A 12,929-nucleotide genomic window follows, 5' to 3' on the forward strand; every position below is an offset into this window, starting at 1 on the left:
TTAAAAAATAATTGCAAATAGTATACAGCTCACAGGAAAACAATTATGAATTAGAAGGATGTTAGGTTCACAGAGAACGCTCTTCAGACAACTAAAAACAATCCTTAAAAAACCCCAAAACCCAATAAAAACAATCTCTAGAACTCCTCCTGGTTCATTATATCCTGATCAGGGAGCTGCTTGTGTCCCATTCTGTTGCCTCTGTTTTCCTGAGCTCACATGTGTGTGTACTTAAAAGGGTCATTGCATTTCAACTGCAGAGCAAAGAGTAGGTAAATACACTTGTTAACAGGTAAGGTAGGTCAGGCTGGTGTGGATGGAAGGGTAGTCACACAGCTCAACCAGGTTACCACCGTTTGTTTTCTTATATTTCCTCTGCTCTAACATCCTTTATCCTAAAAATCATCTTTAGATCGTAGCAATTCAATATGGACCAGAGCTATTCACAAGAGACTGACGAATCAGTGCTCCAATGTTAATTTAGACCGAGGAACACAATTGCTAGGTAAACATATGATTAATAGAGAATCATATCCAATAGCCTATATATTCTTTTCCACTGACAGATATATATGAGATACATATATATATATAATAAACATAATCAAGAGCAGAGTTTTCATAGTTTATTTGGAGGCAGAGCAAAGGGCTCTGGGTGACCATAATGGATGCTTCCTTCAGACCTGGCCTGTTAACTCTCTTCTCCTTCACAGACTGGATACTCCAGGCAGAAGACAAATTTGCCAATATGTAAATCCTTACTCTGTTAAAATTATATAGAAGAAATAACATTCGTAAAGCCCAGCAAAACCCAAGAGAATGGGAAGATTCATTAGCACTTGAGAGATTTCAATAAATTTCTGAAATGAACAAAATGAGAATACTTGTTTCATAAAATTTTGTTTAATCCTCACATTTTTTAAGGAAGCCTGGGTGGCTCAGTCAGTTAAGCATCTGCTTTCAGCTCAGGTTATTATCCCATGGTCCTGGGATCATGACCCGAGCCAAGGCAGACGCTTAACGACTGAGCCACCCAGGCGCCCCAATTCTAACATTTTAATTTAAAAATTTATAAACCTATTATAGAACCTAAAATGTATTAACATTTAAATATGTTATCTTTCTAAAATAAATTATCAAAATAAATTGTTAAAAAGGGTATTATTGAAATAAAAGACAAATTGTTTTCATAGTCTTTAGTTTCATCATTTATAGATGAAATTTCCCTATATCGATTTTCAATATTCTCATCTTCATATCCTATGTTTTGGGGAAATCCTCCATTTTGCTGCTGGTTATAATTTAATCATTTGTCTCCTCATGTCAGTCATGAATAAAGTGCTGAATTTTTCAAATGATTGATATTTTAAAATTTGTTGTATTGTGTTCTGGGTTGCCGTGTGTGATAATGTCACTCTGACTGGTTTCTAGTATGTTGTTTTGCAGTGGAGAGAGGGAGGGTTACAGGTGATGTCCTGTGCTGGTCCAGGAAACGTGCAGTGTGTATGACTGTCCGCCGTCACTTGGGACGACAGGAGACAGGTGGAGAGTGGGTGAGCTCACTTAGATCTCATCAGCAAGTCGTCTTTGACCACCCTGGCTTCTGAGAACCCCCTTCCCGATGTAATGCTTGGAGGGTGGGTCATCTTAATTTGGGGGACTGTGACCTGCCTCCATCCCTATCAACTTGGGGTCTATAATAAGATCGTGGCTAGTGATGGAGCACCCTGGTTCAAATCATTTATTTAATCTGGATATGGAAAAATACCCTGGGGGCAAATGAAATATCAGGATGATGGTTTCCGTTTTTGCTAGTTATGCAACGTACTTGCCTTTTCGAGCTGACGGCACTGTGAGGTCAGCCGGAAACTGGCAGGTATAGGCCTTTCAACATGTGTAAACTGTGTATCATTGGAAGAACAATGGATCAAATGCCGTACTTAACCTCTTGCTTGATCATTTTCATCAGTTGCACATTCATACAAGAAGGGGTCAGATCTTAATCACTTGTGTTTGTCAGTGTTTTGGAAATTATGGAAGAGTTTTGGTTTTGGAAAAAATTGACACATTCTTAACGATGCTTTCCTGGGCAGATGGCTCATTTCCTACATCTGGATTAAGTTATCCCATTTAGGGTTGGACCCATGGTTACAGTGGTCCCAGCAACGGGGGATGAGATGAGTTCCATGCTGAGGCACATGGTGCGAGTGTCCTCGGTCCTGGCTGGTGGGACAGTTTTTGCTCGCCCTGCAGGCCTGGCTAGCTGTGTTTGTACTGTCATGTGGGCGCTGGGACAGACTCGCTCAGCTTCTGGCCGCTCACTAGGACACAAGAGGGAAAGCCCCAGGGCAGTGCCCGGCCCTCTGTCGTTCCGGGATAAATGCCCTGTCTTCCCTAACCTACCTCCCTTCCTGCCCCCCCTCTTCTCCTTCCTCCTTTCTCTGTTTCCTCTCCTTCCTTCGTCTTCTCCTTCCCTCTCTTCCCGGGTCAGAGAGCAAATTACAAGCTCCCTGCTGCTCAACCAATTTTAGAGAGAACATCCTCAAAAAAAGCAAAACTGACATTCTGCCTTTAGGGTCATTAAACAAGGAGTGAAGCTTTTGTTTTTATCCATAAACTTTTCCTTTGGACAAAAAAAATATATATGCTAAATGTTCTCTGTCCTTGAATGGAAAGTAACAGAAACAAAATCGGGACGAGCAATGAATCCTCTGCTAATATTCTGACCTGTAAAGGCAACTCAAGGAGGCAGACGTTTAAATGATCTCCCTCCAAACCCTCAGCCCCAAATGAAGGTCTCTGCAGACCCCATGGGAGCAGAGCCACCATGTGCCAACGGCCTTGCCGCTCACGCATCCCGCCGTCTGCCGGCCCCTACCAGGCCGTCAGCTACTTCTAGAGAATGAGATTCCCTCACCTGGCCAGCACTGCTTCTCACAGAGGTGACAGGCTCCTCCACTGACCGTTCTCCTAACTTAGCAGGTAGTTTTCCCGTTTAAGGGGCATTGTTGTGTGCTTGGTTTCTAGAACCATTTGAAAGCCTTTCCTCAACTTCCCTTGAGATCAACACATGGGCAGAAGAGAAATCTGAGCTCCCAGGGGATAGACTCCACCATATGCAAAAGCCTTCCTTGGCCTATCAGCACGTGGCCAACTGGATGCCGAAACTTTAAACCCTATGAAGCCGCTAAGGGTTCCTGATTCAGTGGAGTATAATTTTTTTCTCCAAGAAAATGAAGTGACTAACTGATCACTTGACCCACAGGTAAAAAGATGGCTCATGATTTTTCCTCTCCACCATGTGTGATGTTACATTAGCGGTCAGGATGACTTTTGGCAGATCATATACTTACGGGTTAAGTAGTTTGGGATAACACATAGTATCCTGGACTATCCTAATTGGGAGGCTGGGATTCTAATCCTAGCATCAACTTTATTTTATTGTGTGGTTTTGAGGAAGTTTCTCAATTTGTTTCCCAATGGAATATAAGGGGATTAGGCTAGATGATCTCTGGAGGTCCTTCTGGGGTCTATAAGCCCACGTTATCCCCACATCGCATTCTTCTGTGTTCCAAACCAGGCTTTGTCTCTCTCACTTGAATATTGAGTCAGTAAATCTTGTCTACATGGCTTAAAATACCTTTAAGAATATTTTTTTCAATTAAAAAATATTATTGAGAACTAATGTTTTCATTTTTTATCCTTACATAATAATTTTCAGTAAGAACTGAATTTTAAGTGAAAGTTAAAATCGGTTTTCTCTTAACAGTAGTACAATAGACTTTTCTTGCAAATTTAGAAAGTTCAAAAACAATGACTCTTGAACCCATGTTCTTGGGTGGATCTGATTCTTTCTCAAGGGAAGCAAACAATTAGGACATGAGATAATTTCAGCAAGAAATCTGTAGATAATCATCTTGAGCCTATCCTTTATTTCTGTCCATCCATTCAACACATTTTAATCAAGCTCCTAACATGTGACAAGCATGGGTCAAATATTTAAGGATATAAAGATGAGTATGAGACATTTTGCACTCAATTTCAAGTACCTCAGAATGATATGTGTCTACTGGTGAATGCCTTTTACAGTAAACCCTCATTGATTCCATGGCTGCTGATAGAATTAAGCATTTTACAGAGTGTATGTAAATCTCATTTAGCAAAATGTTGGAGAAACACTTTATTGTCTCTCTGTGCTAATGTTTAGCTGTGCTTGAAAGAGAAAGCAATTTAGGGTGCAGTAGCTAATTCTTTGCAAGAATCCATAAATGTAAAGATTTTCAGTTTTTTAAAACAATATTTCTGTAAGGCTGTGCCTCAGAACTCTGGGACCACTAATTCAGTCTTTCGTTGTCACTTACTGATACATAGCATAGGTTGAACATTGATTTTTGAGTAGTTCTCAGTTATCTCTGGCCTTACCCTGTGATGAAATTAAACCAATATTCAAATGTTTTATTGTAAGTGGAATTTTTGTAACCTTATTTAACATTCATGTCTTACAGTAGTTTTTTTAAATTTTTAAAAAGATTTTATGTATGTATACATGCATGCATGCATGTATGTATTTATTTATTTAGAGAGTGTGAGCAGGGGAAGGGGCAGAGGGAGAGAGAATCTCAAGCAAACTCCAAGCTGAGCTCAGAGCCCAATGTCGGGCTTGATCTCATGGCCCTGAGATCATGACCTGAGCCAAAATCAAGCGTCGGACACATAACCGACTGAGCCACCCACACGCCCCCAGTAGTTTTTAAATCTTGGGTGATTATAGTGCAGTTCAGATTTTTTTTTAACCAAGAATACTTGCAAATACATAAAAATTAAGGCTATCTCTAGAGAAACTTTATTATGCCATGGTGTATCTAAGATTTTTGATTCTGTAAGGAAATTAAAAGAATCATCATCAAATCCATCAAAAGGATAGATTCTCAAAGTACAACAATCTTTAAAATGTCACATTTGGGAGCTTCCCAAAATGCCTCCGTGCATACGTGTGTTAGAACAGTGAATTACATTCCAGTCTTTCCCCTGGAACTGTGGACCATGCTCTCCGAGCATCATTCAGGGTTGGGGAGATGAGACCCAACTCAATTTCACTGGAGTTTTCTGGGACCCTGCTGGCATAAGAATCTTCTTTGGAAACAGAAAATAATGATGAACAGATTGTCTTTCTTGAAAACTTCCCATTTTTTAATACCTTCTACTCAAAGTGATTGGTTTTATTCTTGTTTTGACCATTTTCCCAGTTATTTTCTGTCATTTCCCTGTTAGAACATGGAGTTTACTTCCCCATCTGATGGGTCCTCTGGACAGAGGGCTCATGCCTTTCCTCCTGGTGACTGTCTAGGAGGCAGGGTTCACTTGGATGACAATGAACTCTGGGCAAGTGATTCCAAAGGTGAGGGTGAATATTTTCCAGTTAAGATTGGTGTAATCCTAGTCACTGGCCTTGTGTAGTCATTGACCTTGGAAAGTGGTCGAAGTTACAGAAATCTCCCATTTGGGAGAGCATTGCTTTGTTCCTTTCATGTATATAAATGGTTGAAACCCTGAGGTTTCCATATCATATCCCCACACAGCAACTGAAGCAATAAAACGGAATCAGCCCAAATGCTTTCTGAGGTCTTGGAGGGTCACGCTAACACCACAGGGATTGTGTGGTCACACTATAAAGCTTGACTTGAACCGGTTTTCACCCCCTGTGGTTGAAGAAAGTGTAACAGAGTTTACCAATTGTTGATCATTTAAACTTCACGTGGTGAAAATAATTCATAGTGATTCACAAATAAAACGTTGTCATTCAGATATAAAACAGTATCTTTATTGCATGTTTTGCTGCTTTATATTACATTCCTTCTCTTCACTAAATACTGACTAAATATTACATATTTTTTAAAGATTTTATTTATTTCAGAGAGAGAGAGCAAGAGAGCACAAGAAGGGAGTGTGGGAGAGGGAGAAGCAGACTCCCCGCTGAGCAGGGAGCCCGATGCGGGGCTCGATCCCAGGACCCTGGGATCATGACCTGAGCCGAAGGCAGATGCTTAACCAACTGAGCCACCCAGGCGCGCCTTAATATTGTATTATTAAGAAGTAGGCAATACAGGCATTAAATGTCTTCCTACAATTTCTCTGTTTTTATTAAAGAAAGGATGGGTCATTCTGGCTCCCGGCTAGCACAAAAGATATGTCCCTCTGAGTAACCTAAGGAGCACTAGGAAACATCTGATGTAAAAACGTCCCTAACTGGGGCAAAGGTGGAATTAGGAAGGGGTGTGTGTGTTTGTATCAACCACATACTAATATTTATATTTGTCAAGTACTTCCTGCCAGAAGGCTTTCCTGAATCAACAAAAATTCTTGTAATTGGCATGTTTATCATTTTATGCAAATGTCGCTAAATTCTTTGAAACAACCTAATGCCTCAGATATGAATTTCCCTCCTGTGCCCATTATTGCTTGCAGCTCAGCAATTGTTTTTATAAGTGCCAAAAACACAAACTTTGGATAAACTCCATAATCATTAAATTCAGATTTTAATCTTTGTAGTTACTTTACCCTGAGCATTTAGTATTTGCCAGGTGCTTTGGATAGTAATAATTTAAGTAGCAACAAAGCTAATTGGAGTCCAGGGGCACTTGCGAGACAAACCATAAGACACTTTTAACTCTAGGAAACCAACTGAGGGTTGCTGGAGGGGAGGGGGCTGAGGGATGGGGTAACTGGGTGATGGGCATTAAGGAGGGCACCTGATGTGATGAGCACTGGATGTTGTGTACAATGGATGAAGCACTGACCTCTACCTCTGAAACTAATAGTACGCTATATGTTAATTAATTGAGTTTAAGTTTGAAATGGAAAAAAAAGAATATTGTGACAATGGAAAGTGTTAATATCATAATGTACTGAAGTAGTAGCGTACAAAATTGAGCATAATATGCAAACAATTTAAAAATTATATGTAAAGATTAGAAGAAATATTAACACCAGTTATTTCCAGGACATAAGATTAGGAGTGATTTTTATCTTTTATTCACAATATCCTTATTTTTCAAAATTTTTACAGGGATTGTTTTAATAGTAAAAACAAATTTTTTTTAATAAAGGTTAACACTAGGTCATCCCAGGAATTTTCCAGGAAACACTTAGAATTCTCTCAGTTTCTTGAGATGTATTTTGTAATAATTCATTTTCATTGTCAGACAATCCAGTCTTCATTAAACTGAGTGCCTGACTCTACCGATAATATTGAGTTAATTACCTGAACAAGATGTGCACATTTTCTTATTGTATGGTTTATGTGAGTCTTATGTTCCAAAATTACCTAGTAAAACCTTCATATATACTATTTTAAATTGTTTTACTCTAAGTATAGTAATAGTTTAATTCCAAAGTGAAATGGGGCTTTATTACAATGCAAGAGAAGCCATAAATATATGCTTTGTAGGCTCTCTGGTCATAGTGCAAAGAAAATGGCATCACTTCACATACAAGGAACATGATTATATGCATAGTGTAATTATACTCATGGCAGAGAGTTGCCCCAGCATAGGGCTCCTCAGATGTTGGAAATGAGCTGGTCCAACAGGCCACTGCAATGGCAACAGCTAAATACACAAGTATTGGGAGAAGCAGAATGCTGGGCGTCTCTGAGAGCTCCTCTGGCACAAACTGCATGGAGCACTGGGCGTCATTGGCAAACAATGGATCGTGGGTCACCACATCAAAAACTGATGATGTAATGCATGGTGACTAACATAACATAGTAAAATAAAATTTAAAAAAATAAAGTGAAACGTCCAAACTGAGCTCTAACAGTGCTCCAGAAAGAAGAAAGAGAAGAAAGAAAAGGAATCAAAAGAAGCTCTCCAGTGGGGAAGAAAAGGGAGACAAGAGAAGTTGTCCACATTGGGGTCAGAGGGGCGTATCAGGAGACAAAGTTTCCACCTGGGTGTTGAAGGTCATAGAGGAGCACGTGGAAAGAGACCGTCTACCCCTAATCAGGTGCCCCTGCAACAGTCAAATGCATGTCGCCAGGGGTAAGATTATAGAGCAAAAGGTTTCATTCTGAGGTGCAGGATTTCAGGAGCAGAGAGTGAATGACTTCATCAGCATGCTTTTAGGTAAAAACGTATTGAACATTGGACATTTATGGGAAGAACATACATGTACATAGTTTTCCTTTGAAGTTTGACCATTTTTGAAGGAGCTTATCATTTCAGCATTGTCATATGATCTTCTCTAATAAACAAATTTTCTTTTTTTTAATGAATAAATAAATTCTGGTTAGCTAACAGAGAGCGTAATTCATGTGTAATCTAATCAGCGTCAGTCTTCGGCCACACCTAGGATGGGATGTTCCTTACCCGTCCATAGACTTTGGGACTAGGGTAAATAATAATTACATTTGCCTTCAAAATAAAAGTTTTATTTCATTTTATTTTCTCACTCTCTGTGAGATGTAAGAGCAGGGAGCAATTATTATCCTTATTCATATCTGAAAATAAATCTATAATTCGTACATGAAGATACACGTTAAGTGACACAAGAAGATACAGTAAATCAGTGCTGATTGGAAGTGGAAAATGTACTTCTGTTTTCCCTTTTTATTTTTTTTATTTAAATTCAATTAGTCAACATATAGTACATCATTAGTTTTTGATGTAGTGTTCATTTATTCATTTTTCTGTCTTCCCATTTTAATCCTCATCTTGTCACCTGTATTAGTCAGGATCCAACCAGAAACCAGAAGCCACATTACGTATTAAACAGAGGATTGAGTTTCACAGGTGATGGAAGATAAACAGAGAAGAGTGAGCCAACCTGGAAATTGGCCCCTGGGGCAGCAGCGACCTGGCGAGCAGGTGACCTGACCAACCCGGGAGCCTGAGTGACCCCCAGGTGAGGGGCCAGGGGCTGGACCCGCAGTGGGGCTGCCCCAGGGAATGGACATGAAAGTCAAGGTTTGGGCCCAATGCCTCTCTGAGACATAGCGGAACAGGCTGGGAAAAGCAGCAGCGTGACCCTCTGTGAGGTCCCCGGCTTGGCCTTCCCCTCATTTTCTGTCCACTGTGTTCCAGCATGCACTTCTCTCTGTCCCCGAGCAGAAGCTTGCTTCCACCCCAGGGCCTCTGTACCTGCTCTTCCTTTTGCCTGGGCTAGTGCTCTGCTCCCCGATATTCGCATGGCTGAGCCTCTCCTGTCCTTCCTGTCTTGGATCCAGACATATGTCCTCTGAACGATCTCCCTGCAAACACGGTTGCTGCAGCGGGCCCCTGTACCTGCCAGGGTGCCGAGCATAGTGGTTTGGCTGAGTGCTGTGTAGGTGACTTACCGGGAATTAAGTGCTCACCACACACCAGGCACAGTGGCTCTTCGATCATTATGTCCTGTAATCATCATATGACCTGTAAGACAGGTACATTGATGATCCCATTTGTAGCCAGACGGACCTATAGGAGTCTTTGTTGGCCGTTCATGGCTGCAGTGAACTCCTGTCTACAATTTTCTGAAATTATCTAACTGGAGCTTATAGAAAAATTTTAAAAATTAACCTCTTTAACACATAGTATTATTAAGATGTATTTTGTGCAGTTTTGAGTTCATTCTTAATTTTATGATAGATTCATGAAGAAGGGCAAACTATGGATCATGGCACCCCAAATTCATTCAAGACAGCTTTCCTGGAATTGAAAATAAAGCTGATGCAACATACCAACAACATGGCAAGTTTTTCTATTCTAGAAAGTACTGCTTAAAAAACCTTGAAGATTGCCTATCGTCTAAATAAAACTTAAAAAATATATATGGGGGGTGGGGCACCTGGGTGTCTGACTCTTCATTTCTGCTCAGGTCATGATCTCAGGGTCCTGAGATTGAGCCCTGCATCAGGCTCTGCACTTAGCAGGGAGTCTGCTTGAGATTCTCTCTCTCCCTCTGCTTTCCCCCCCACATGCCTGCATGTGTGCTTACGTGTGCGCTCTCTCTCTCTCTCTCATTCTCTCGCTCTGTAAAATCAATCTTTTTTTTTTTTTTTAAAGAATATATATGTGGGAATTATCTAAAAAATCTTGGGGTATTACGGTAATTTTTCCTTCTAGGTTTCTCATTTTCCAGTCATTATGCAATAAGTTTATTACTTTTTTGTATATTACTTTTTAAATCAGAAAATATACTGTTTAAGAATATATAATAACTTATACTTTAGTGTATGAGGGTAACAAGGTGAGGCCAGGCTGCTTTAAAAATAGACTTCTTGCTCCACTTGTTTAAATATTAGGGATCTTTAAATATATTGCAATTGCTTGTTGTTAAAACCACGAAGGTCCCATTTCTCTAGTTTGTTTTCATTTCCATTATTCATTGCCAAGCAATCCAGATTTTTCCCTTTTCAAAGACATTTGGACAGGGATGGGCTAGAATGGGTGTTCTATTCCTGGTTGTTTTCTCTTGCAGTTCTGGTTAAATCTGCCAGAGGTGGACATCCCAGCAACCACTCTTTTTAACAAAGCACAATAAAATTATAATTCATTAGAAAGTGAACCCAGGGGGCCACCTGGGTGGCTCAGTCGGTCAAGCATCCAACTCTTGGTTTTGGCTCAGGTTGTGATCTCAGGGTTGTGAGATCAAGCCCCCCGTTGAGCTCCACGCTCAGAGCGGAAACTGCTTGAGTTTCCCTCTCTCTCTCCCTCCATCCCACTCTTGCTCTCTCTCTAAAATAAATAAAATCTTTTTTAAATATTAAAAAAAAAGGAAAGTGAGCCCAGAAAATTAAGTCTTGACTTTCAGATGTCATCCTCGAGTAAGAATTAAAAAGAATTTCCTTTTTCCTTGCAGATTCTATTTCTTTCTTTAGGGGATTCACGCAGGACGAACACAGCCATCTCTGTGGAGTGTGTGGTTCAGACACGGGCAGTCAGTGTGCCCGTAAACTGCTGGCCTTCTGCTTGGCAGCTGCAGGTTCTGACCTGAGTCCTTCTGCGCTCGGCACCTGACCTGGGGACAACGCCACGGCTGTGCATTAGCAGGTCGGTGGGGCGCTCATGTCCGTGATCGAGTCTTTACATTCCAGGTTCGTGCTTCCGTTTATGGGCATGGAACCCATTCCCTGGGGCGGTGGGGGGAAAATTCAGAAACTAGAACAAAGCAACCATCAGAGGGTATTTACAAAAACCATTACTTCCTGCACTTGCACAGTCAGATCACTGGGCTTTCAGAAAAATAAAGATACTAAGTGTCATTGTCAACATCGTTAATGAACAACACTCTAAACTGAAGCCAAAACTTTTATCCTAAAGGTTCTTTGGCTTACAGAATTTTCATAATTTTTATCCTACTCCAATGGCCTTTGTTCCTATTTTTCCTGGTCTGGAACCACCCCCCATGCTTTACTCAGGGGTTGGTCATGGACATTTCTGCTTCTCTCTTGAGTGATGTTTTGGACTTAGAAACAGATGACGTCTGTTTTAAAAAGTCCCATATTGCTTATGTCTGAATCAGCAGGAGATACACATTTCTTATTCAGTCCAGTTTTGTTTGCTCATTCTACAGGCTTTCAAATTTCCAGGGATCTGGTAGGCTTGTGAGAAGCATTTGTAAATACCAGCTCAGCCTCATTATGTTAAAGGTGTCCCTTGAAACCACAAACCACTTCACCAGTCGTAGCCAGAAGGCTTGGCTTTCATTCTCACAATTAACCACCCGAGATAAGGACTTGTGTTGACAAGAGATTTGCCAACACATTTCCAGGTGATGACACATCCTGATCACCAGATGAGCTCACTCCTCCGTGACCGGTAGCTACAGACAAGCAGTCCGACTCTTTCCTGAAGGAATCAATTTCCATTTTAATCTTCCGGACGACTTTTATTTACCTTACTCAGAACACTACCAAATGTGAATAGCATGTTCTCACTGACCTGTGTGTGTTTTTTATTTTGCACTGTGTGTGTTCTTAGGTGAAATGAGAAACTAATAAAACAGTAATGCTGTCTGATAATAAGCATCATTTCTGAAGTTGATAAAAACAGTTATTTTGTTAATAAGTAAACATTTATTTGTTTTCATTGTTCATTGAAAATGTGTTCTTTGCAGGGAGATAATATTGTAATCATCCCAAGAAAAAGGCTCTTATCCTTCATTCTATCTTCTTAGTGACCAGCACGGTATCCCCCATAGTTGATGCCTGATCAATATTCATTGACTTAATAACTAAAGTGACTCTTTAAAAAATTCTAGCTTAAAGTGGTAACATCTACAAATAATGTGAGAACCTACAAGTACAGTCAACTATTCGATTCATCTATCCCACTTCCAAACATTAATGTCATCTGTTTCTTAACTTTTTCAGGACTTCTTTTTTAAAATCTAATGAGACTTTAAAAGGTTATGAAATTTTATTGGTAAAAATAAATGATTTCAAATGAATTAATTTCCTATAAGCTCAGTAGATGAATCAAACTTTTCAATAATTATCACTTAATCTAAAATTAACTGCTGTTCATGGAAGAAGCTTAAAACAAATGATAGTTTTGCATTGCTGGTTGAACCTAAATCTAATCTTGAACTCATTGGAAATATTTATTGTAGGGATCTATTTGGCTCTGTTTTGGAAGAAGCATGATAAATTGCCCTCTACTGATTGCTTCCATTTCATAGGTTTTTCTGGTTACGTCTGAGGTGCTGGCCAATCCAGATGACAGCATGTCACTCACGTGTAGGGTACCACTTCCCTGCCCACCCTCATCTGTACTCAATGCTCCTTGTCTTTGTCTTCACGTGTTCTGGACCTGAGCTGCTCTCTGACTCCTAATCACGTAAATTAACTTGCATTTTCAGTCATTCAGTCAGAAGATCATTACTCGTATTTTTCTATCCATTTACATCTATGGGGCACTAAGAATGGAATTCCGACATCATGGTACTAAAGG

This window comes from Neomonachus schauinslandi, chromosome 11 (genome assembly GCF_002201575.2).
Source record: "Neomonachus schauinslandi chromosome 11, ASM220157v2, whole genome shotgun sequence".
NCBI lineage: Eukaryota > Metazoa > Chordata > Mammalia > Carnivora > Phocidae > Neomonachus > Neomonachus schauinslandi.